At 45.6% G+C, this 21,943-nt stretch overlaps 1 protein-coding gene and 1 pseudogene across 1 annotated transcript in view; both read right to left on the minus strand.

Annotated features, from left to right (window-relative positions):
- The window catches only part of KCNN3 (potassium calcium-activated channel subfamily N member 3), a 515,690-nt gene that overhangs the window by 107,529 nt on the left and 386,218 nt on the right, over nt 1-21,943 (minus strand). The window lies entirely within an intron of this gene.
- LOC147673674 (zygote arrest protein 1.S-like) lies at nt 5,636-6,496 on the minus strand (annotated as a pseudogene).

The following is a 21,943-nucleotide window of genomic DNA, read 5'->3' on the forward strand; positions in this document are numbered from 1 at the left end:
TCTACCTACCTCTACAGCTAAGCTGAGAACCGTAGGTGCGACGAGACCTCGAGGGACCGGCCATCATCAGAACTGCACGACTTCTATCCAGCACGACCGCCGAGGGATCCTCTGGTGAGTGCTTTGGGGTCCGAGAAGCCCCGACCCTGAGCAGCTCCAGCACCGAAGACCAGCCCCCCAGCATCCACGAGATCTGCGTGGGGCCCTTCTGCTTTTTGGCTGCTCACCGCGTTGTCTAGCTACTAGCCCGCTGGCTTGTGGCCTTCCCGACGACGACCGACGACATCACCACTGCTAGTCTGGTTGCTCCAGACTGGCCCTTGCTCCCTTCCAAAAGAGGAGCACCCCGGACCCTCCTGGTCTACTCCAGACGCCATTTTAGGTCCACCGCGTGGGCTTGAATTTGCCAAGACTTGTTGCCACAAATCCTGGGTCCAGTGACGTCGACAGCATCAACCATCGTGGGACAGCTCGCACCTCCATCCTGGTCGCCGACAACGCCTCCTGGTCCGTGAGACTGCAGAGCCCAGCGTCGCCCACTCACCTGGTCGAGGTGACTACCATCCGGTGCCCTCCTGGTGCCATCTGATCACTGGCTAGTGGTTAAGAACTTGGTCCCCTCTGCTTTTAGGTGTCTTCCATCTTCGATCCAGGCTTGGATCCACCGAACAATCTTCACTGGTCGCCTGCCAGCAACTTCTTCTTTCAGGCTCCTGGTTCGTCAACGAGGATTCCCGACGTCTTTTCAGACCTATGCAGCCGCAGCCCCTGGGCTAGGTAACTTCGGCATTTCGGTGCCCCAGCATAGCCTCACTATCCAAGGGTCCAGATCCACTGTCGTTTTCAACCTACCTTATCGGGTTCGCCCGAGAACACTAACTTTGCTTTTACTAGCCTCCATAGACTTTGTCCCGCATCCCGCGTGAGAGTGCACACTCTGCACACGAGTCCCCTAGGCCTCCTACTAGTAATCTGAAGGTTCAGTAACGTAGTCCTAGCGATTCCAAAGCCTATTAGTCCAGTACTTACCTGCTAGTAATTTCGCATTCCACTTTCATAGTATATGGTTTTTCGTGCCCCTCGGGCATTTGTGTAAATTGTGCAACTTAAAGTATTTTCGTAAGAGTTTTGTTGTGTGCTTAGTACCCTGTCCTCATAAAGAGTACAGGGCTGTTGTGATCTAAATAAATACACTGTTTATTTTCATAACACTTGTGTGGTGTCCTTTCACTTGGTGTTCAAGGGGTATATGTGATGGTATAACAGCTGGCTTAACACGCCCTCTAGAGTTTAGCCCGAAGACTGCTCTTGTCCATGCTACTAGGATAGCTGGTCTATCGGTTGACTTACAACCAATCACCATAAGGGTTGTTTGGACTGATACATAGTGATCACTAGAATAGTGAACACTGAATATCAGGCCAACTTCTCACAGATGGGATAGCAATCCCACGTATCGCCCCATGCAAAGCAATCCCACGTACTGCTTCATGCAAAGAAACCCCTCAAATCTCGCCATTAATTATATCTACCTCAAAGCGAGATCACTCCCCAAACATTCCATTGAAATATGGGATACCCTAAACGAAGTCAAACCAAACCTAGTTTTCCTTACCGAGACATGGCTCGACCATCATAGCACTCCGGATATTGCAACGGCACTCCCCACCAGGTATAAAATCCTAAACCAGAATAGATCAAATAAGAGAGGGGGAGGGGTGGCCATAATATTCAGAGATATTTTCACTTGTCTTCAAGAAGCCACCACACAAATTGGTAAACATGAAGCCCTGATATTCTCACTCACAATAAACACACAAGTAATACTCGGCGGCGCAATCATCTACAATCCTCCTGGGAGCACGGCAGAATTCAGTACCCAGTTCCTTTCACAAGTCCTTCCCTTTTGTCTCAAAAACAAAAATGTCCTAATTTTAGGTGACTTCAAAGTCCACTATGACAACAACAACAACCCCTTAACCAAACACTTAGCAGATGATATGAAAATACTGCAACTGACACAGAAAACTGAACTACCCACACATAGAGCAGGACATATATTGGACCTTATCTTTACCAATATAGAAAACACCACCATTAAAGACATAAAGCCACTGACATGGACTGACCATGACATGATCGAATTCACCATGAATCTACCCACAAAGCACATGAGACCACTACTCCAGACCTCAGGGAAAACAAGAAGCTGGAAAAAATTCTCTATGGAGAAATTCCAACATCACTTTCATTATAAAAACATCCCTGTTCTCTCCAGTGACCATGGATTACAACATCTGCAACATAGCATCATGAACGCATTAGAACACTGTGCAACGCCATGTAAAAATAGAAAACCTAGATAAACGTTTTCAGAGAAATAGTACTGCCCGGAACAAAAAATTTTAAAAATAAAATGTACCTCACTGGAACACAAATGGAGATTAACCAAAGCACCTAGTGACAGACTCACTTATAAAAACGAACTTAAAACCTACAATGCAGCCATAAGGAAAGCAAAAAAAGACTATTTTGCGCTACGGATCTTTGACAACAGAAATTCCTCTAAAGAGCTCTTCAAAATAGTCAAGGAACTTTGCAGTCCTCCAAGCCTCATGCTAAACTTGACCCCCTCGCAAGAGGGGTGCGGCAAAATAAGTGACTATTTTTGTGAAAAAAAATAGAGAAAATTTACACCTCCTTCTCTAATAATTCCCAAGATCAAATCGAACAACACATATATCCCATTCCATCGGCAAGCTGCCCAACTTTTTGCCCCTTCTCTGAGGAGGAAGTGAGTAAGGTCATGTTGGAGATTAAATCAGGTTCCCCTTTGGACCCATGTCCACACCATATTTTTTCACAATTAACCCCCGTAATCTGCCCGGCAGTTACACAAGCACTAAATCTCTCACTTGACCAAGCAGATTTTCCAACAATTTGGAAAAATGCAGTGGTCACCCCACTATTGAAAAAAGCCGGAGCAGATATTAACAACCCTGCCAATTTTCGCCCTATTTCACAGTTACCATACCTATCAAAAGTCTTGGATAAACTAGTAAATAGACAATTGTCCAACTTCCTGGAAACCAACAATCTGTTGGACATCTCCCAGACAGGCTTTAGGGCCAATAACAGCACTGAGACAACTCTTCTGGCAGTGCTTGATGACATTAGAACACAGGTAGATCAGGGCAAAACAGTCGCCTTGATATTATTGGACCTGTCGGCGGCGTTTGACACCGTGTCACACAACCTCCTACTAAAAACTCTTGCCTCAAAAGGCATACAGGCAAAAGCTCTACGCTGTCTAGAATCTTTCCTGTCAGATAGATCGCAATCGGTACGTTTAGGCAATTTCTCATCTACCCCTCGGAAGATCAAATACGGTGTCCCAGAAGGGGGAGCACTGAGCCCGACATTATTCAATGTCTACGTATCATCTTTGGCAACCATCGGTAAAAAGTGAGGCATCAACATCTGCTCCTATGCAGATGATACTCAATTAATGGTAGCCCTAAACGGCAAGGACGACACCAAAAACAGGCTGCTCAACTGCCTAGCTGACTTGTCCAATTGGATGCACAGTCAGTGCTTAAACCTAAACGCTGATAAATCGGAGATCCTCCTGTCCGGTGGAGCCCAACAGCTTTGGGACAATACCTGGTGGCCAGCTGCCCTAGGCGTTCCCCCCACTCCAACACAGACTGCCAGAAACCTAGGAGTCCATATCGATAATACCCTGTCCATGAAAAATCACATCACAATCCTATGCGGCAAAAGCTTTGCACTGCTAAAAATGTTAGGAAGAGTCTTCCCATGGATTCCCGTAGAATGCAGAAAAATACTGGTCTAGTCACTGCTGATAAGCAAACTGGACTATGTGAACTCTCTTTTCGTTGGCATGGCAGACTACCTATTCACAAAACTGCAGCTGGTCCAGAACGCGGCAGCAAAGGCAGTCTGCAATAGAAACAAGCATTTGCAATGCAATAGGTCTCGCATTAGGAAAGTTTGAGCTATTTGGTCTTGGAAATGACAATTTTTTTTATTTATGTGTTGGTTTTGAAAATAGCTAAATTAATAGCTTTGTCATTTACAATGCCAATAGTTATAACTTTAGCAAATGTGACACCTATAGCATTTGTAATGCAACATGTTTTGTATTTACGTGAATCTTTGGCATTCCTGGGAGCTAAAACGGTGTGATAACACCCCCCCTCTTCCACATTTCAAGTATATGCTATGAGATTAGAAACCTTCAGTCTGAAGGACTACAAGAGTTCCCTCCTGAGTGTCCCCACTGGACGCAAGCCTTTAATTGGTTGCATGTCCCCCTCCCCAAGTGCACTTTCCATGTCAAGTTGCACAATGAACAGCGCTAAACATAGCGTGCCACATGTGGCAAAGTGGCTATTAGTCCGATGAACTGGCGCTTTACTGCTTGATTTGAATAGCCTTCTTTGCTGCTCATCCTAAGTCTGTGTGTTGACCCCATAAACGTTAATGTTGAATGGAGCCCAATCGCCTACTGTTGATGGGAGCACTGAAAGACTTCTTGAATGCAAGAAAGTTACCATAAGGGATGCATCTTTAAAACCATCCTTTTCTTCATGGCCTAAACGCTATCCGACTGCCACATCAGGGGTTAATGTGCAAAAAATGTTTATTTAACAAACTTGGTGCTAAGTGTTGGCACTTAGAGAGGTTACATGTCCACAATTGTCCATAAAGATGTTCAGAGATCCATTAGCTGCTGAAACCGATCCTTCAGATGGGATGTCAAAGGCAGAAAGCTATGCCAAAAACGCCCCTTATCCAAGAACATGGTTCACAGCCTCACCTAATAGATTTTTGCAATGCACATCATGCCAATGTAGTCGAGTAGCTACAGCAACAGTTAGTGGCCACTTAGTTGGAGGCTCCGAGGTTTACACATTTATAAGTGAAAACTGACAGTCACGACTGCGGAACTGTAGGCACATTACCAACCTTATGCTCCATCAGGTGTATTCTCTCATTCTTAACATGAACAGAAAAAAAACCACGAGGCTATCGTTTTTCCAGGTAGAGAGTACGTAGATTGTTTTGCTACAATGCTACCACATTTACATTAAAATACCAATAGAAACCTGGGACAAGCTGTTCGTGCAAATAAGACTAGGCATCTGAAAGCGTGGTGAAAAATACTAATGGAGCAAATAATGGAGCTACCCCGTGTCAATCTTCCAAGGGGGCAATTGTCCATGCATACCCTGAAACGGTTTTAACTTAAACTAATGTTTACACTTACTTTATTTACTAGTATATCCTACAAGGATTTCGTGGGGAGAAATGACTAAGCATGTTCATTATGTGTTTTGGGGACTCTTCCCCCCCCCCATTTGCTATCATACGCATTTAAGGCCAACATTTGGAGCCGTGTATATACACACACAGCCTTTAGAAGAAACGAATAGAATAAAAAGGCACCAACTCGCAGTGAGGTGGAGCAAGTTACGATGGGGGTGGGTGGGGTCGATTTGAGCTTAAAAAATAAAAATAAAAAAAGTGCTGTTCTTACCAATCACTCTTGCAAAAAAGAATACTGCATTAAATATACACACACTTGAACGTTAAGAGGCACCGATTCATTTCAAAGAAAGAACACAGCAAACTTGTTAACCTCTTCCAATTTTGTGAGATTCAAAGTTCTCAGTTTCAGAACCGAGACAGAACTTGGTTCCTTTGACAGCTTCGTGGACCCCATCACCGTGACTGCAGACACACGGAGGTGCAGGTGCCACGCGCAGGCCCGCCTCGCCCTCCCCGCCTCCTGTACCTGGAAGGCAGCCCGCTTGCCCTCGGGGGCGCCTGGGCTCTCGTCGGCCTGCTCCTCCTGGCTCTGGTTCACCTCTGCTGTGACGCCCTCTGGCGGGGGGTCCTGCCCCGCGTCCGGTTTCCCGCTCTCCTCCTCCTTGGCCTCCTCCTGTTCGCCCTTCTTCCGCAGCAGAGGCGCCACGCTGGCCCGGCGGCAGGGTGAAGAGACGGCGGTCGGAGACCGGGGAATAGACGGCGATGGGGCGGGTGAAGCGCACCTCGCTGCTGCCCCCGGGGGAGCGCAGTATGGCCACCCCGGGGGGCGGGGGGGCGCGAAGGGGCAGCTGGGGCTAAACCCGCGGCGCCCTAGGGTGCGGGGGCCCAGCGAGCACTGCACGCTTGCGTCCACCCGTGGGTTCACCTGCACCCCCACCTCCCGGGTGTTGGCGTGGCGGAGGTGCGGGGTCAGGCCCGGGTTGACCTGGGAGAGGATGGCCTTGAGCTGGGCGCGCTTGAAGTTATCCAGGTAGTCGGAGGGCTCGGGCAGCGCCGGCGGGGTGGGAGGCGGCGGGATATACACGCCGCTCCCCTTGCTCTGCTTCCAGCTGGGCTGACGGGGGCGGCCCAGCTGGGGCTGCTTGAAGGGCCCCCCATAGCTGGGGTAAACTGTGTACGGCGGGTAAAGAAACCCCGCCATCACTGCCATATCTTGCGTTCTCTTTGCTAGATTGGTAGCAGCGCCAGGTCCGGATTATATTGGCCCAATAGGCCCGGTCACATGAGTGGAATAATTGACCACAGGTGGGGCGATGTGTTGTGGCCAGTGGGCCACTCGAACTCCTTGACAGACGGGCAGGTTTTCTCTTTCTCCCTACTACGAACTCTTCAAACATTCAGTGATAATTTCCTAAGCGTTAACATAACCATGAGAAGTATCCAATGAATACTCAGGTATTGGCTTTATAAGTTGTGTACAACTCACCCTTGCCCCTTTCGACATGTCGCCCACAACCACGTTCCAAACTCGGGCTTTGTACACATCGTTATTTTCATGTGTGTTCTTTAAAGTTAACAATTTCCAGAAACATTTATGTATCAATTTACATTTTACATGTTGTTGGACGTAAAGTGTGGACCTGGAATATGTTCTTCTTGGCGACAATACGAGAGTAGTGACTAAAAAAAGATCTGAAATATGTATGGTTTAACAATGCAGCTAATTATTTGCTATGTGGAACGTGTATCCTGCTACGTCCTGGCACAACTAGAGGCAAGCATGCGCGTGTAACTTCAACCTTTACCATTCATAATGTGTTTTTGTAAGCCATCGTGTGTGCACTAAATACGAAAGAAGATGAAAGGATGGGAGCGAGTTTCGTCAAATCTTTAGGAGAGCCCAGGTCATATAAACAGGTCCATTGAGGCCGGATGATGGACAAAGATCTTCACGTTGCACTGTACAAGTACGTAAATGAAATAAATAAAACTGTGGAGCACGCAGTTGAGGTTCTGTTGTTTTCCTGTATTTGGCGCACGTCGGCCTGGAGCGCAGAAGAGACGCGAGAGGGCAGGAGCGTGACGCCGTGAGCGTGCACGTTGGCGTTCCCTGCGGCTCGTGACAGTGGCGGCGCCTGCAGTCTTCGCCCACTGTACTTGAGGAGTGCTGTGAGGCTGTGGGACGGGGAAGAGTATAGCAGACCCGGTAAGGGGGGGCCTCGGGGCACATTGCCGGTGCCCGCCCCCCCCCAGTGATGGAAGCCATGCGTGTGCCCGGTGAGCGGGGTTGGGAGTGTGTGTGTGCGCGTTGGTGTGTGTATGTAGGCGGGGGCGGCGGTGGGGGGGGGTGCGCTTGTATGTGCCTGCGTGTGTTGTACCTGTGTGTGTGCCTGCCTGTGTGTACGTGTGCCTGTGTGCAGGGGTGTGGGGGCTGGCTGTGTGAGCACGGGAATGTAAGGCACGAGAGGGGCATGGCGACGTGCGCGCTCACGAGGTCAAATCTGAGCAAATCTGCGCTCGTGTACCCTCTCGTGTCCACATTCCTAAATACGGGCCACAATAGGTCTGAAGCAGACACCTTCAATGCTTACGCATTGATGGTAGGTCTGCTCGACCTAAAAGTATGAGTCAGCTAAAACTTGTATGAGAACTCTACATTGGCTCCCAATAAGGCAAAGAGCCTCCTTCAAAATGTTATGCATTACACATAGGTCACTGCATAACACTGGCCCAAGCATTCTAAAAAATAGGATCAAGTTCTATGTACCCAACCGGAATCTCCGTTCACAATATACAGCAAGAGCTTCCACCTCTTGAATAAAGAGAACCAGGATGGGCGGTCACTCCTTCTCCCACCTGGCCGCGAACATCTGGAATGACTTGCCTATAGATCTTAGGCTCACAGACTTATCTCACCTTCAGGAAAAAACGGAAAACTCTACTCTTCCCCAAACTTGACAAATCTCCCTAAAACTCCTGTACCATCTTGCCACAGACTCTAGCAATCTTAGCGCCCTGATATCCTTCCCAGGATGAATGATGCGCTTTACAAGCACAATTACATTACATTACATTACATAGGGTATGCATAAGCGGCAGTAGTGGTGTAACGGGGATGTACCTGGGAGGTCTATATGATGAGCTTGGGGTGCACTTTACTTCCCTTCTCTGGTAAATCTGCTGGTTGTAACTTGGCACCCAGGATGGAATATTGAGGATATGTCTCCTTTCTGGGCCAGGACACCAGTGCAGGACTTCCCCATCCTCACCATCCATCCACCTCTACATTCCACCTCAGTGTCACTTTTATCCACGTCACCCTTCATTACCCCTCCCCCATCTGAGTTATCCACATTCTCTCAATTCTATTTGCTGATAATTCAACCTGTGAGTGTAACTGACTGATGTTTTCCCTCAGCTGACCAATTGTCTCCTTGAGGTCTTTATAACAGTCATGTTTCATAGCTGATTTGTTCAAAACGTTCACAAAGTATGCTGTATTGATCTCTCTCCTTCGCCCCTTCTTGAAATCTCAGAAATTATGAGAGGACTATGGGCGATATGTATCAATGTTAGGTTTTGTGATTCTCAAATAGCGAATTTTTGAGAATCTCTATTGGAGAATTGCAAAACGCTATGTATGTAGGATTTGCAATACATTTTGCGAATCCTACATATTCCTTAATTGAAAATCGAAAACTGCAATTCGCAATTAAGGAATACCTCCCCATTCATTCCTATGGGCCTAGAGGCCCATAGGAATGAATGGGAAGAAATTCTCAATTTGCGATTCCCAATTAGAGATTCGCAAATTGAGAATGCAATTTCAAGTGTGCCAGGGTGTCAAAAGGACACCCTGTTGCATCCCTGAAATGAGCATGGGTGCACATTTGGCGCACATACATGCCCTAAGGACATGTGTGTGTGCCACATGCCACTTTGAAAAATGCAAAAATTTGCATTTTTAAAAGAAATCTCAAATTACCACCAACCTGTAGTTGGTGGTAATTTGCAATTCCTTATGCCATTTTCGCACAACTTAGGTGCTTCATACATTCCATTTAAGGAATCGCAATTTGCGATTCCTTAAATGCATTTTCAAAATAAGGAATTGCAAATTTTGCGATTCCTTAATTTGCGAGACAGCTGTGCTTTCATACATAGCACTAGGCCAAATTACGATCGCAAATGCTGAAATTCTGCGAATTTTTGCGTTTGCGATCGCAATTTGCCTTGATACATATGGCCCAAGATCTCTTCGTGCAAGCTAGATAATGTGAGTATTGGTTTCTCTGCACTCGTTTACCTCATCATGCCCTTGTGCCATATTATACGTTTCGTTACCAGGCGTGCTCTGTCCTCCTTGTGGGAAAAGCCTTGACTAATCCTCAAAATCTGGCCTTTGTTGGATGAGGGCACTTGCTCGATGGCACAGATCGTTGCCCCTTTTGAAGGTGGTTGCACCCTTCTGACCTGAGTCTGGGCAGTCAGTTATTTTCCCCTTGTTTAAAATGTACTCCACCTCCACAAAGAGGTTGCCAATTTCATCTATAGTGCAATTTGCTCGGCACGCTGGGCCAGCTTTTTGTTATTCACAGCCCCTCGCGGGCTTCCCCGGGCTATCCTTTTTCCTATTACTGCGCGAGCATTTGAAGCCCGCTGTAAAGCAAACCCTCCCACCACGGGAAAAATGCTTTAGAGTGCAATTCTTCCTTAGTCCGCGTCTAATTCCAGCTGGTTATCAATTAATTGCATGTGTTCCTTCTTTACCTCATACACCTACTAATGTCTGCTTCCCACTTATGTGCAGTCTTTACCAGGCGCGGCCCGTGCAGGGAAGAGCGGTGAAGTGGGGAGGAGTCGGCAGACGACAACAACGGAAACTTAAATTAAAAAAATTTAAAAACACCTACCTTGCACTCGCCACATTGCCGAGTCAACGATGCGGTGAGCGCAAGCTAAGCGGGTTTCTATTTTCTTTTATTCAAGTTTCCCTCGTCGTCGTCTGTCAACGTCCCACCCCTCCACCCCACCGCTCTTAACTGCATGGGCTGCGCCTGATTTTTAAACAAGTTTCTGCTTGAACTACCTCTTTTCAACAAATAACAGCTACCTCACGGAACGAGGGCCACATTGGCCCTAGCGGGCATCGGGCGTTTGCCTGGGAGGCTGGAAGGATGGGGGCCAATTTTGCAGTGGTGGGGACTGTTTTTGTTACTGGGGGCCGGTTTTGCAGCAGTGCAGCTATATCATTCTCCAGTAAAAAAAGCAGCAGGGGGGCTGGCCCGTCAAAATTGATGTGGCTAGTTTGGGCTCGCAGTCTGGTCCTGCAGGGAGCCCCAGCTTAAAGAACTAGTTTGCCAAACATTAGCTTCCTAAATAAGTGAGCACAATCATTTCTTGGTACAGGGGGTAAAACAGAAATTAAAGCCTTTACAATTCAGTCCCACTGGTGGATGCTCATTAGGAAATATTATTGCAACCCTCCTGGCCAACCTGGCAAAATCTCTGAGCAAAAAATGGTGGACATTTTGGGGGTGGGCCTGCCTTGCCTCTTCCTGGCTCAGAAAGGCTGAGACAGGTCGTGTGGTGGGGGAGGTTAACATGCTTTAAGGGGGAGTCATTTTTGTGTCTGATGGTCATCACAGTTGCTATTTGCCACCTCATTTTAATTTTGGCCCCCTGAGGTATGACATTGTAGGCTCAACTGGCTCGGCAGTTGGAAACTCCGAGGCGACCATCTGCTCAAGGCCTCTGGCAGCAAAATTGCCAGAATACTCGTTCTTGTTAGGGTTGGTCTACACTCTACAGACACATTTTTTCAGTTCTGAAAAAATGGGAAACAGCATTTACAATGTGGGCGGAACCACGCCTTCCGTTACCATGCTTGCCTTTACCATTCGTATGCATGGTAAAGGCAGTCAGCGCTCTAGATTCAGAGCAGGTGGGCGGGGAGAATGGAAAGAGGAACAGAAAGGATCGAGACAGGAAGGATCAGGACGCGGCGTGGTAAGTAGGGCTACGGGCCGGGTTTTAGGGCTCAGGGCAGGGGGTTGGGGTACTTTTTAAGGCTAGGGGCTGGCTTTAGGGCTCAGAGCGAGGGGCCTCAGGTCAGGATAGTTTTTAGGGCTGGGGGACAGGTTTTGGGGCTCAGGGAGGGGGGTCAGGGTAGGTTTTAGGGCTAGGGTGGGGTGTTTTCAGGGCTGGGTTGTTAGACTCAGGGCGCAGGGGTTGGGGTGTAATCTTTACCACACATATGCTTTTACCGATCATGCTTTTACAACAAAAAGTACTGCAAAGGCATGCGTGGTAAAGGCATGCAGGGTAAATATGCAGTCATAGTAAAGACCGCGCTTTTAAGGCATGCAATATCATTGCATGCGTGGTTCCGTCATACAACCGACAGAAAAACAGGTGGTTGAGAACAGAAAATTATAACAATGACCCCCACATGCTGGAAGAAAAGTACCAGAGCATCACTGCCATTGCTTTTTTCATTTTCATAAACAAACCCCCACTTTGGGCGACTGGCTGGAATTACATTTTCTCTGAAAGTGCTCCTCTTGGGTGGTGAGAGACATTTCTGTGAACAAATCCCCACCAACCCAGCAGGGAGCTTTAAATACTGCAAGTGGTGAGAAATTACACACTAAGTGGCACTATTGTCAGTTGATGCTTCTCTATACTGAAATAATGATTAACCAGCTAGTTGCAGATTTAATATAATGGATTATTGTAAGGTCTACTCATAGATCTCTGTCCCCGGAAGACCCATTACCTACAGATTCTTAGGAAAAGTACGATAGGGGAAATTAAAGCGGACACCTCAGATGTTCTGAGTTATGAATAGTGCAAACTCCCCTCTCCTCGGCTGTATAAACCTATGCTAAGCTGAGATATGGGTAGCTTTCAGTATTCTCCTAATTCTGTTTCCTTTAAGGGATAGTTTTCTACTTGAGTACTCTCTCAGGTCTGTCAAGGTCATCCTGAGATTCAGTTATGCAAAGTACAAGTCTTGAAGACATAGCCATGGACAGCAATCCGCTAAACGCCAGGGGAAGCAGAACTGACACCATGCACCCTAGGATGTCTGATGACCTCACTCTGTTTACTACTTGGCCCAACCTGTGCTTCTCAACAGCCACATATTTGCTGATAAAGGGACGGTAAACCTAAGAAAGTAAATATGGATCTTAGAGCTAGGTTTTCTCTCGGTTCCCACTTCTTCCTTCATGATTTCTGAGATCAGAGATGCCAACAGGCAAGCCAAGCCTAGTAGCTGATACCCCTACCTACCTATATGGGCAAGCCAAGCCTAGTAGCTGATACCCCTACCTACCTATATGGGCAAGCCAAGCCTAGTAGCTGATACCCCTACCTACCTATAGTAGACATTCATGGGTGGAACTGTCCAATGCATTGCAAATAAGATATGGGGCTGTGGTGTGCCGCTCAATGGCAGTTGCTTCTGTCTCTGTGAGCAATGGCTACATGCAAGAGTGCAGGACATAAGGGTTTCAACCTTCTGTCAGTTGTTGTTGGAGGGGGAGGCGCACAGCCCCTCCCCCTCTCCACCCATGGTTTTACTGGGTGCAGATTGATGCCTGTGTCTTGTGTTTCTAGACCTGGTAATTTCAGGTTCAGAAACACCAGATTACTCATATTTGTCTTGAGTGGTGCCAGTGCTAAATTTGTATTTAGAAAAGTGCCAGGGCTCTTTTCAGGTGACCACTGCAGCTTGCACCACACATTGCCCATGCCATGCTGCCAATGACAGTAACACAACTACTTATCATCCCACTCCTACAAATGTATTAGTTCAGACTATTCCAGGCCCCCAAAGCTATAAGAATGGCCTTGGCGGCAGGTAATAGTTATTTTTGGTGTATATTGAATGAATAATTAACTGTTGTTGTGGTCATCTCTAAATTAGCTAGACAGTGCCACCTTGTGGCAGACTGTTGGAAGCGCCAGTATTGAAAATTAAGTGCGGGTACAGAGCACCGGAAACCACCGGCTCAAATTAAGCACTGTACGGTATCTCCTAGTGATACTGTTATTGGCAACTACTAATGGGGGCCATACAGGTAGTCGATGCAGTAGGTGCTATATTTCTGCCATGAGACATATCTAATTTGTTGTAGTTACCATCCAGCGCGTCTAAGATGGTGGGTCGGCAAGAGTGCCGTATTGTTTGACAAAGCTCTAGAATTCCTTTAAAACTTTCTCAAAGTCTACAGACCTGAGGACTTCTGCATCTTATGGCGAGCTGCTCACAAAGCACTTTGTTATGCTCATTAAATGTCACTCGAGGCTGAAAAGACATTTTATCATTTATGAACAAAACCCAAGTAACCGGGCGGACCTTTTATGTGACATTTCATGGACTGTTTAGAGGTTTTACTTTTCTTAAGTTTGTCTTAATCAAATGGTAATTTATTGCAATGAAATGCTGTAAAACGTATGTAATTTTGCCTTATGCCTTTGCACTGTGACCTGTATTTTATTGTGTTTTTATTATTTATCTTGCTCACTTTTATGGTTCCTTTGAACCGAATAAAGATGTTTGACTAAATGACTGTACGAAACTTATTCGAGGGAGGACTGGTTCATAAGATATGTGCTTCAAAAGAGTACATTCACCAGGTGAAGGTGATACCTTCCCGATGAGCCCAAAAAAAACAAAAAAAGCTTTATCGAGGCATGTATGGTGCTCCCTGTTCAGGAAATGCTGTCTAGTACCTTCTCATGAGATTGCTCCTTCTAGGCAAAGGCAGATTGATGTGGTTGTTTGTGCCATTTTTCCCTTTCCAGGAAAAAAAACTAAAGAAACTGGAAGCCTGCCCAGCCCATCAATCTTATTGAGCTGTTTGTTCAAATTCCAGGCAGGAATGCTTTTTATACTGTTAACTCTGTAGACACAGATAGTAAATATCTGTATCAAGATGTATATTCTTTTCGTATGACAGAAAGCAATGCTATGTGACGCTGCAGCTCAGGCTCTATAACCGCCTGATTATCACCAGTAAGAGATCTATGCCTTATACACAAGCCCAGAATTCAATGCCCATCGCATTATATCATGTTTAGGTCTTCCAAAGTCAACCTTCTGTGTTCCATAAACAGAGTCTGCTTTTGGTCACCTCCCCTCAAACTGTTGGCTCGCTTGGCTGAGCCCACTTGAGCCATTGGCCTAAGACAGTGTCAATCACATCTTGGATCAGCCCAGAGGAGTATTTTAGTCTCGTAGTTATGCGATTGGCTCCTTCGTTGTATCCTTGGATGCACTTTCATTGGAATGCACGAGGGATAATTTTATATCTAAATAGTACACAACATATTCACTGTTTAGTCATATTCACTTCTTTATTTCATAGATGTACCTTCATTCTTTGGGTATTTTTTAATGCAAGACACAATAGTTCACTTTAGATCAAAACTATTAATTAGGGGGAACATCCTTTACAACGAAACTATTACAATGCTGTACCATTACAACTCAGGTTTTACAACGAAAGTCGTTACAACAACTTTCGCTGGAGGGCGCTCTAGGATAGGGAATAGTTAAATGTACTATCCAACACCTTCCCTACTATCCACGGGGACTGGAGTTGGAATAGTAAATTAAACTATTCACTATCCAGCGCCTCCCAACGCAAGTTGTTGTAACGACTTGCTTTGTAAAACCTGCGTTGTAACGGTACACGTGGTAATACCACGCGTTGTACCGTCATACATCCATTAATTAGCTATGGATGGCAAAAGACCAGTTGTCTAATGGTTTCTATTAGAAGAATTATTTATTGGCATCCGTAGGTACCACATTCAAGTTCTGGACCTTTCAAGGTTTAGTGCGCCTAAGAACTCCCTTGCTGCTTCTGCTGGGCGTGCATGAAATACTAATGCAAACCTGCTGCCTTTGGTAAAGGCATTAAGGGGCATATTTACAAGAAAAGTGACGGAGCCCAGCGTTAGCCTTCTTGGCTTAATGCCACGCCCCGCCACTTTTGAAATGCAGGGCTGCACCGTTTTTACGGTGCAGGCCTGCGTTTCCTCATGCGCTGATGCTAATCACAGCTGCCTAGCGCCAATGCAGGCACCCTTGCACCATAGTGCAAGGGTGTGCCTACATTGTGAGAATGATTGTTTATGTGCAGGAAGGTGTCCCTTGCTGCACATAAACAATCTTAAATGGCGATTTGTAACTTCTATGTGCGCCGCTTTGTGCAGCACACATAGAAGATGCAACTTGTCATTTTTTAAATAATTGTTAATGTGCAGGAAGGGACACCTTACTGCACATAAACAGTCATTCAAGGCGTTTTGCTGTTTTTATGTGTGCTCCCATATTTATACCACCCTTGTAAAATGTGGCAGCGTCAAAATCAATAAGTGTTGCGGCGAATGCCCACCTCAACACCCATTATTCACCCCTTTCACACTAAGTATATCGTGAAAGGGAGCCTTATTAAAAAGGCAGTGTTAAGCCACTTTAAGTGAGTTAACACTGCCTTGTATATCAGGCAAGGCCTGTTTCGCCACAGGAACGTAAAAAAAAAGTGATGTTCCTGTGGCGATATTGGCTTGTAAATATGCCCCTAATTCCGGATTACAATTGAAAATTCAAGTGATTCTTATTGCCTTTGTTACTTTTTGTGCTCTTTTCAAAGAAATTTCAACATACCTAAAGTCAGTCAGCAATTTAGCGCTGGTGTCTGGGGGTATACGAATACCTCCCCTTACAGAAGATTGAGAACAGATGAACAGATTCATACGTAGGTTTCTGGCTGGACCGCAATCTTCATCTACTGTGTGTTGTCATGCTGAGGTGGAGTTGGGTTTCATTGTGCACTACATTAAATTATAACCTCTTTTATTATGGTTGAGAGCTTGGAGGAAGCCAGAAGCCCACCTCACCAAAGCGGTTTTATTGTCTTAGATAATGCAGCTAGAAGTCTGTGGTTGACATATATTGAGGACTCTTTCATCGAGTTAGGGGTCCCAGAATTATATTTATATCTTTTGAGTTCCCTAAACTTAGGTCCTGATTTAGTGAAAGGTTTGTTTGTTCTAAAGTGTTTTGAGAAGCATAGGGCTGAACTGTTGGTAAGGGATCCAGGGTTAATTTGCTGCAGCACTGGTATGAATCCGGTCCCGGAAGATTACCTTCAAATTATTCTGAAAGAATGGCATAGGTATCTCCTTATGAGGCAACGTTTTAACCTTGTCCAGTTTTTAGTGCCCTTCCCAACTTTAGGATCATGGTTTGTGTCCCTTCCTGCATGCCTATGCAACAGTACATCAAGTCAGAGCAAGTAGCAATTTATTCTTTTTTGTGGACTTTACACGGACCATAGTAAACATTTCCTAATACCCTTTTTACATAGTTTTTCTAATAGATCACATAAGGTGGCCTTCTATTGCATACAACAATTAGGTACTCGCGAGCTATGTTATGCTGTGTTAAATTTTATTACATGCTGTCTCCGTACCAGGAATAGATATTGATCGCTGGGATATGCATGGATGTTTTTATTCCATCTGTTTTTAATATAATCTTGCTGTGGATGTGTATACATGTATACATTTTTATATCTTTTTTATTATAAATGTGCTTGTATATTGCATGTGCACTTTTATGGTTGTGAATATAGCCGAATAAAGTAAGTTTTGACTTTGACTAGGTACCACATTCAACTTCAGGACCTTCTAAGATTTAGTACACCTATCAACTCCCTTTCTTCTTCTGCTGGGCGTACGTGAAATACTAATTCAACCCTTTGCTGCCTGTGCCAAAGGCATTAAGTCTGGATTACAACTGAAACTGCAAGTCATTCCTATTGCCTTTGTAAATGTTTGTTCTTTTTACAAGGAAACTTCTACATATCTAGAATTCCCTGGGAAATTCGCTGCCATTTTAACTGCCAACGAATCTCACTGGCCCACATATCCAGTCTCAAGCCTGCCCTATTAATGAAAAAATGTCATGTGCCATGTTCTAATTGCCAAGGAGGCTCAGCTTCCACATTAAACTTATGCTGAAACTGTGAATGGACAGTCATGAACAGCAATCACCATCTCCCTTCTAGTCAGGGTTTGAGTCGGGATACCACGCGGGTAGACGGCGTACCCCCACTTATTTTACCGGGTGGACGCCGTCCCCCCTGTCAAACAGCTGGACTTCACTCTTTGGCCTCTCTGGGACGAGATCGGAGCGCAACTTTTGTGACGTCACTTCCTGTCGTAACATCACTTCCGGTGACCGCTTCCCCCCACTTCTTTTTTTAGGACTCGTGCCCTGCTTCTAGTTTACTGAACTTTTCTCCTGCTCATGGGCTTCTAAAATATAAAGTTGAAGTTCGTGGAAGATTAGAACAAAACACTGATCTGAAGCAAAGCATTCTGGGATGAATATTTAATGTAAACGAGCACTTACATTGTCTCCCATAAGTTAGTAGTTTATAATTATATACAACCTGTTCTCTCTCAGGAATCATTGCTGCTAAGTCATGAAATAGCCAGTAACTTCCCTGGCGCCAGAGAATGTTTACTTTTTAATGAACAACTTTGCAAAGTGGTTTTTGATCCAGTGCCCATCCTAAATTGCATGGCACAGCCTTGGAGTAGATCATGTAAGCATAAACATATAGAAACTCCTTTGTTTATAGTTGTATATAGTTGTACACTCACATCAGCACAAGTAACAAATATGTTTGGGCCATAGAAATAAAAAGGCATCGAGGGGAAATGTATTATTTGTGGTAATATCTTAGTTCTGCTACCACAAAAAGTAATTGACACTTAAAAATAAGCCAAATTCAGGATAAATTGTAATGGAAGGTTCAAATCACAGGTTTCAGCCATTGAAATAATTACCACCTTCACTCTTGGTTATGTGTGAGTGACAATGTAGTCTGCGAAAAGAGGCTACAAAAATTTAGACTTAAAAATCTAGAGTACAAACATAAAAAAACATACTAAGGGGCATATCTACAAGGAAACAGTGCAGCGGCAAATTTTGCAGCACTGCGCTACGTCCTTTAAAAAACACTGGGATGCGCCGTATTTACAACATTACAGCACACCCTTCCCATACGCTGGCACTAAGAACAGCTGCCTAGCGCCAACACAGACAGCCTTGCACCATAGAGCAAGGGTGCCTGTGTTTCAGGGAATTATTGTTTATGTGCAGGAAGGTGTCCTTTCCTGCACATAAACAAACAATATTGGCTATTTGCTACTTCCATGTGCCCTGCATTGCGGGAGGGGGTGGGGTAGGGGGACCTAGTAGTCCTTATGTTCTTTATTCTGTCATGGGAGATACTAGATCTTCATTAGTTATGAATGGGATGAGGACCTAGGGAATTGGGGGAATGATTGTTTATGTGCAGGAAGGGTCACCTTCCTGCAATTAAACAATAATTAAAGGCATTTTGCAGCTCACATAGTAAAAGCAAGAATGAGGACAAATAAAAGTATTTCTCCTTGTTGCACCAATGTGATGCCTGCTTTTGTATGCCATTTGCTTTTGGTGCTGCCTCAGATTACAGATTCTTGTAACTCTAGGGCAGGGTCAAAAAGCAATGGGTGTGGAAGTGGACCGCCCACAGCAACGCCCATTGCACGCCCTTTCAACTGCGTGAAAGGATATCAAATTTACAAAGTGTGGTTAAGCCATTCAAAGTGGCTTAACGCCACTTTGTCAATATGGTGCAGGGCACTGCGCCATTGGAACATCGTAAAAAGTCACATCCCGGTGGCGCAGTCCCCTTGTAAATATGCCCCTAAGTACCTGCTAACAAAAAAAATAGACTTGCACTATATTAAGATACAAAGTTCTTGCCACAAACACTAAGAGCAGACATGGAATATTCATTTAATCCAGTGCTACAATAGGCCGCAAGTGCATTTTGCATGATTTGAATATTTTCAACAGATCTCTGCTATTCTTTTATTCAGTGTTCCTGCCCTCCTTCCATATTAGGAGATGGTGGAAGAACCTAGAGTGCGTAATTTATTAAAGAAAGAGTGCTGGAGCCGAAGCTTTGCTCAGAAGCCGTGGCCGTTGCAATTAAACGATGGCATGCCGAATGCCAAGTCTGGTTATTTTTAATCTGCTACTAGACACTCTCTGTCCGCTTTTCTCGGTCTTGAAGGTTTTTGCTTTCTGCCTTTGTGATGGTTTTATCAGTTTACTCTTCCTTAATTTTTCCAGTTTGTGGGGCAGATTCACAAGAAACTGACGCATCTGTAGAGATGTGTAAGTCCTGAGATACCCTTGCTCCACCACGGATGCGCCATATTTACAATACGGCGCACCATGGAGCAAGGATTGACAGATGCGTCAGATATTCTGATGCATCTCTTGGCGCAAAAGTAACGCATTGCTGGAGTTGTGTCGCAAGCACAACGTAACTCCAGCAATGCATGGGGAGGCCTATACTCATTGTACTGCGTTACTCCTTACGCCTGCTTCAAGGTAAGGTTTTGACACAGTGGTATCCTAGAAGTGGCGCACTGGAGGTTTTACTCCGTGGGAACGCCCACCCTGACGAAGGTATAATGTGACGCAGGGCATTACAATGAGACACAGCTCCCTAGCTGCATCACGTTGTAAATTAGCTGCATTGTTTACGCCGCCCAGTGTCACAAAAGTAACACAACAGCGGCGCAAAATTGTTGCAAGGGGCTTGTAAATCTGCCCCTATATGTTTTTCCTTCTCTTGCACTCGCTAAATATCTGATGCGGTAAATAAATGTTGGTCCTTAAAAATAAATAAACGTACCCCCCCCCCCCCCCCCCCCCCCCCCAACCACCGGCTCAAATTAAACCCTGGGAAGAAGTATTTGAACACGGCCACTACTCTATTTCGTTACAGGGTTCCAACACAAATAAGGGATGGCTCCTGGTTGCCCACTGCTTTTCCGCCATCACCCAAGATTTTGCATAAATATCGGCCCAAGGAACGAGTAATTGGTAACACTCCGAAGTTTTACCAGAGACTCGTGTGACAGCTAGAGGAGATGCCCTGCACAAGTGTAATCTTGTAGTTGTAGATGTCCCTGAGGCTGTGATTAAGCCTGAACGACCCAAGGACCAATGACTGTACAATGCAGATGGAAGACGAGCTGGTCTGCAGTGATTTGGGAGTCACCTAAATTGAGCAGAAGCATGTCCAACCCAAGACTGACATCTTCGTGGAGGTCTGGCTTGAGAATGAACCAGCCCACGAGCACTGTGAACCTACAGCCCTGCTGATGAAAACCAAAGTAGCAATGACCACAAATAAGACCTAGAAGCACCTGAGCCTTCCTCATCTGAGTGAGACAGACCCTCTGCACACCACACAGCCTGACCAAGGGACAGTATCGGACCTAGGATCATAAGAGTGTACTGAGCATGCAATTCACCACATCTTCCTGGCATTCAGCAGTACTCCCTTGACTTTCGTTCATGTGTGAGCGAGGGCATGGTTTTCCAGCGCCAGATGGTCAATTAATTACTCCCTTCTTCACAGGATGGTAATGGCCCAGCCGGTGAGTTAAGCCTGGTAGAATCAAACTCGGAAAACAGTGGACTGATGCCTCACAATTATGCACAGAAAAATGGTTCAGTGTCACCTTGACCGTATACTAAGGTCCCCACTTCTCATGGTGGAAAACCAAGGGCACCCTTTGCCTGATGGTACCTTTGGTGCACAGTATGACATCAATGCCTGAAAACCTTGGTCATGGATAGCAGGGGCGGCTCTAGGCTCATGGAGGCCCTGAGCAGGGATCGTAGGTAGAAGGCCCGAGGCTGCCAAATCCCTGCCAGGGGCCGCCACGCAAATATGTATCTAAGGATTTATATTGGGGTGGCGGCCCCTGGGGTTTGGCGGCCCTGTGCAGGTGCGCAGCTTGCACATGCCTAAGGCCGGCCCTGCGGCTAGCAGATGCAGACTTTGGAAACTTGACACCATTGTTCTAATCCTGGCTTTGGCTTATGATTGAAACTTGTGTGATTCTGGGCAAATCACTTGGAGTATTGGGGCAGCTTGCCAGCCTGACTGGTCTGCTAAGGACACGGCCTCCACCCTCTGTAGAGCACTGGCGGCCATACTTAGAGCTCTTGCCATCGTCAGCAAGGATGGTTTTGGTAGAAGTCCTCCTACCTACACGGTGAAACGACAATCAGAAAACTGAAATGTCACCCTGTCATCATTTCATTGCGTCCAGCGGACATTACTTTTTTGTTTGGCTTCGAGGCTTCCTTTGGGCAAAGCTTTTTTTTTTTTTTATTGCTCTGACCAGCAGAGAGTTTTCAGTGAATGGCTGGCAAACACTTAGCTCAAAATGACTCCCACTGTCCTGCCAACCTATCAGAAGAATCTAGGATCAGCAAATTGAATACTGGCTGTCGACATCTTTTGTGGCCTGCACTTCACAAGTTCGATTCTCACCAGAGTCAAATCAACCTTTCATCCTTCCCATGACGATGAACTGTGGATAACTAATATTTTAACCATGAAATCGGGTAATAAAACCCATTTATGAGTATTTCATAATGGCATCAAATGAGGTATTAAGCAAATAAAGGTATAAAGGACAGTTATCATTATTATAATTATTAGGTACTATTTCTATTAAGCGTATACGGGTATGAAGG

This window comes from Lissotriton vulgaris, chromosome 12 (assembly GCF_964263255.1).
Source record: "Lissotriton vulgaris chromosome 12, aLisVul1.2, whole genome shotgun sequence".
Taxonomy (NCBI): Eukaryota; Metazoa; Chordata; class Amphibia; order Caudata; family Salamandridae; genus Lissotriton; species Lissotriton vulgaris.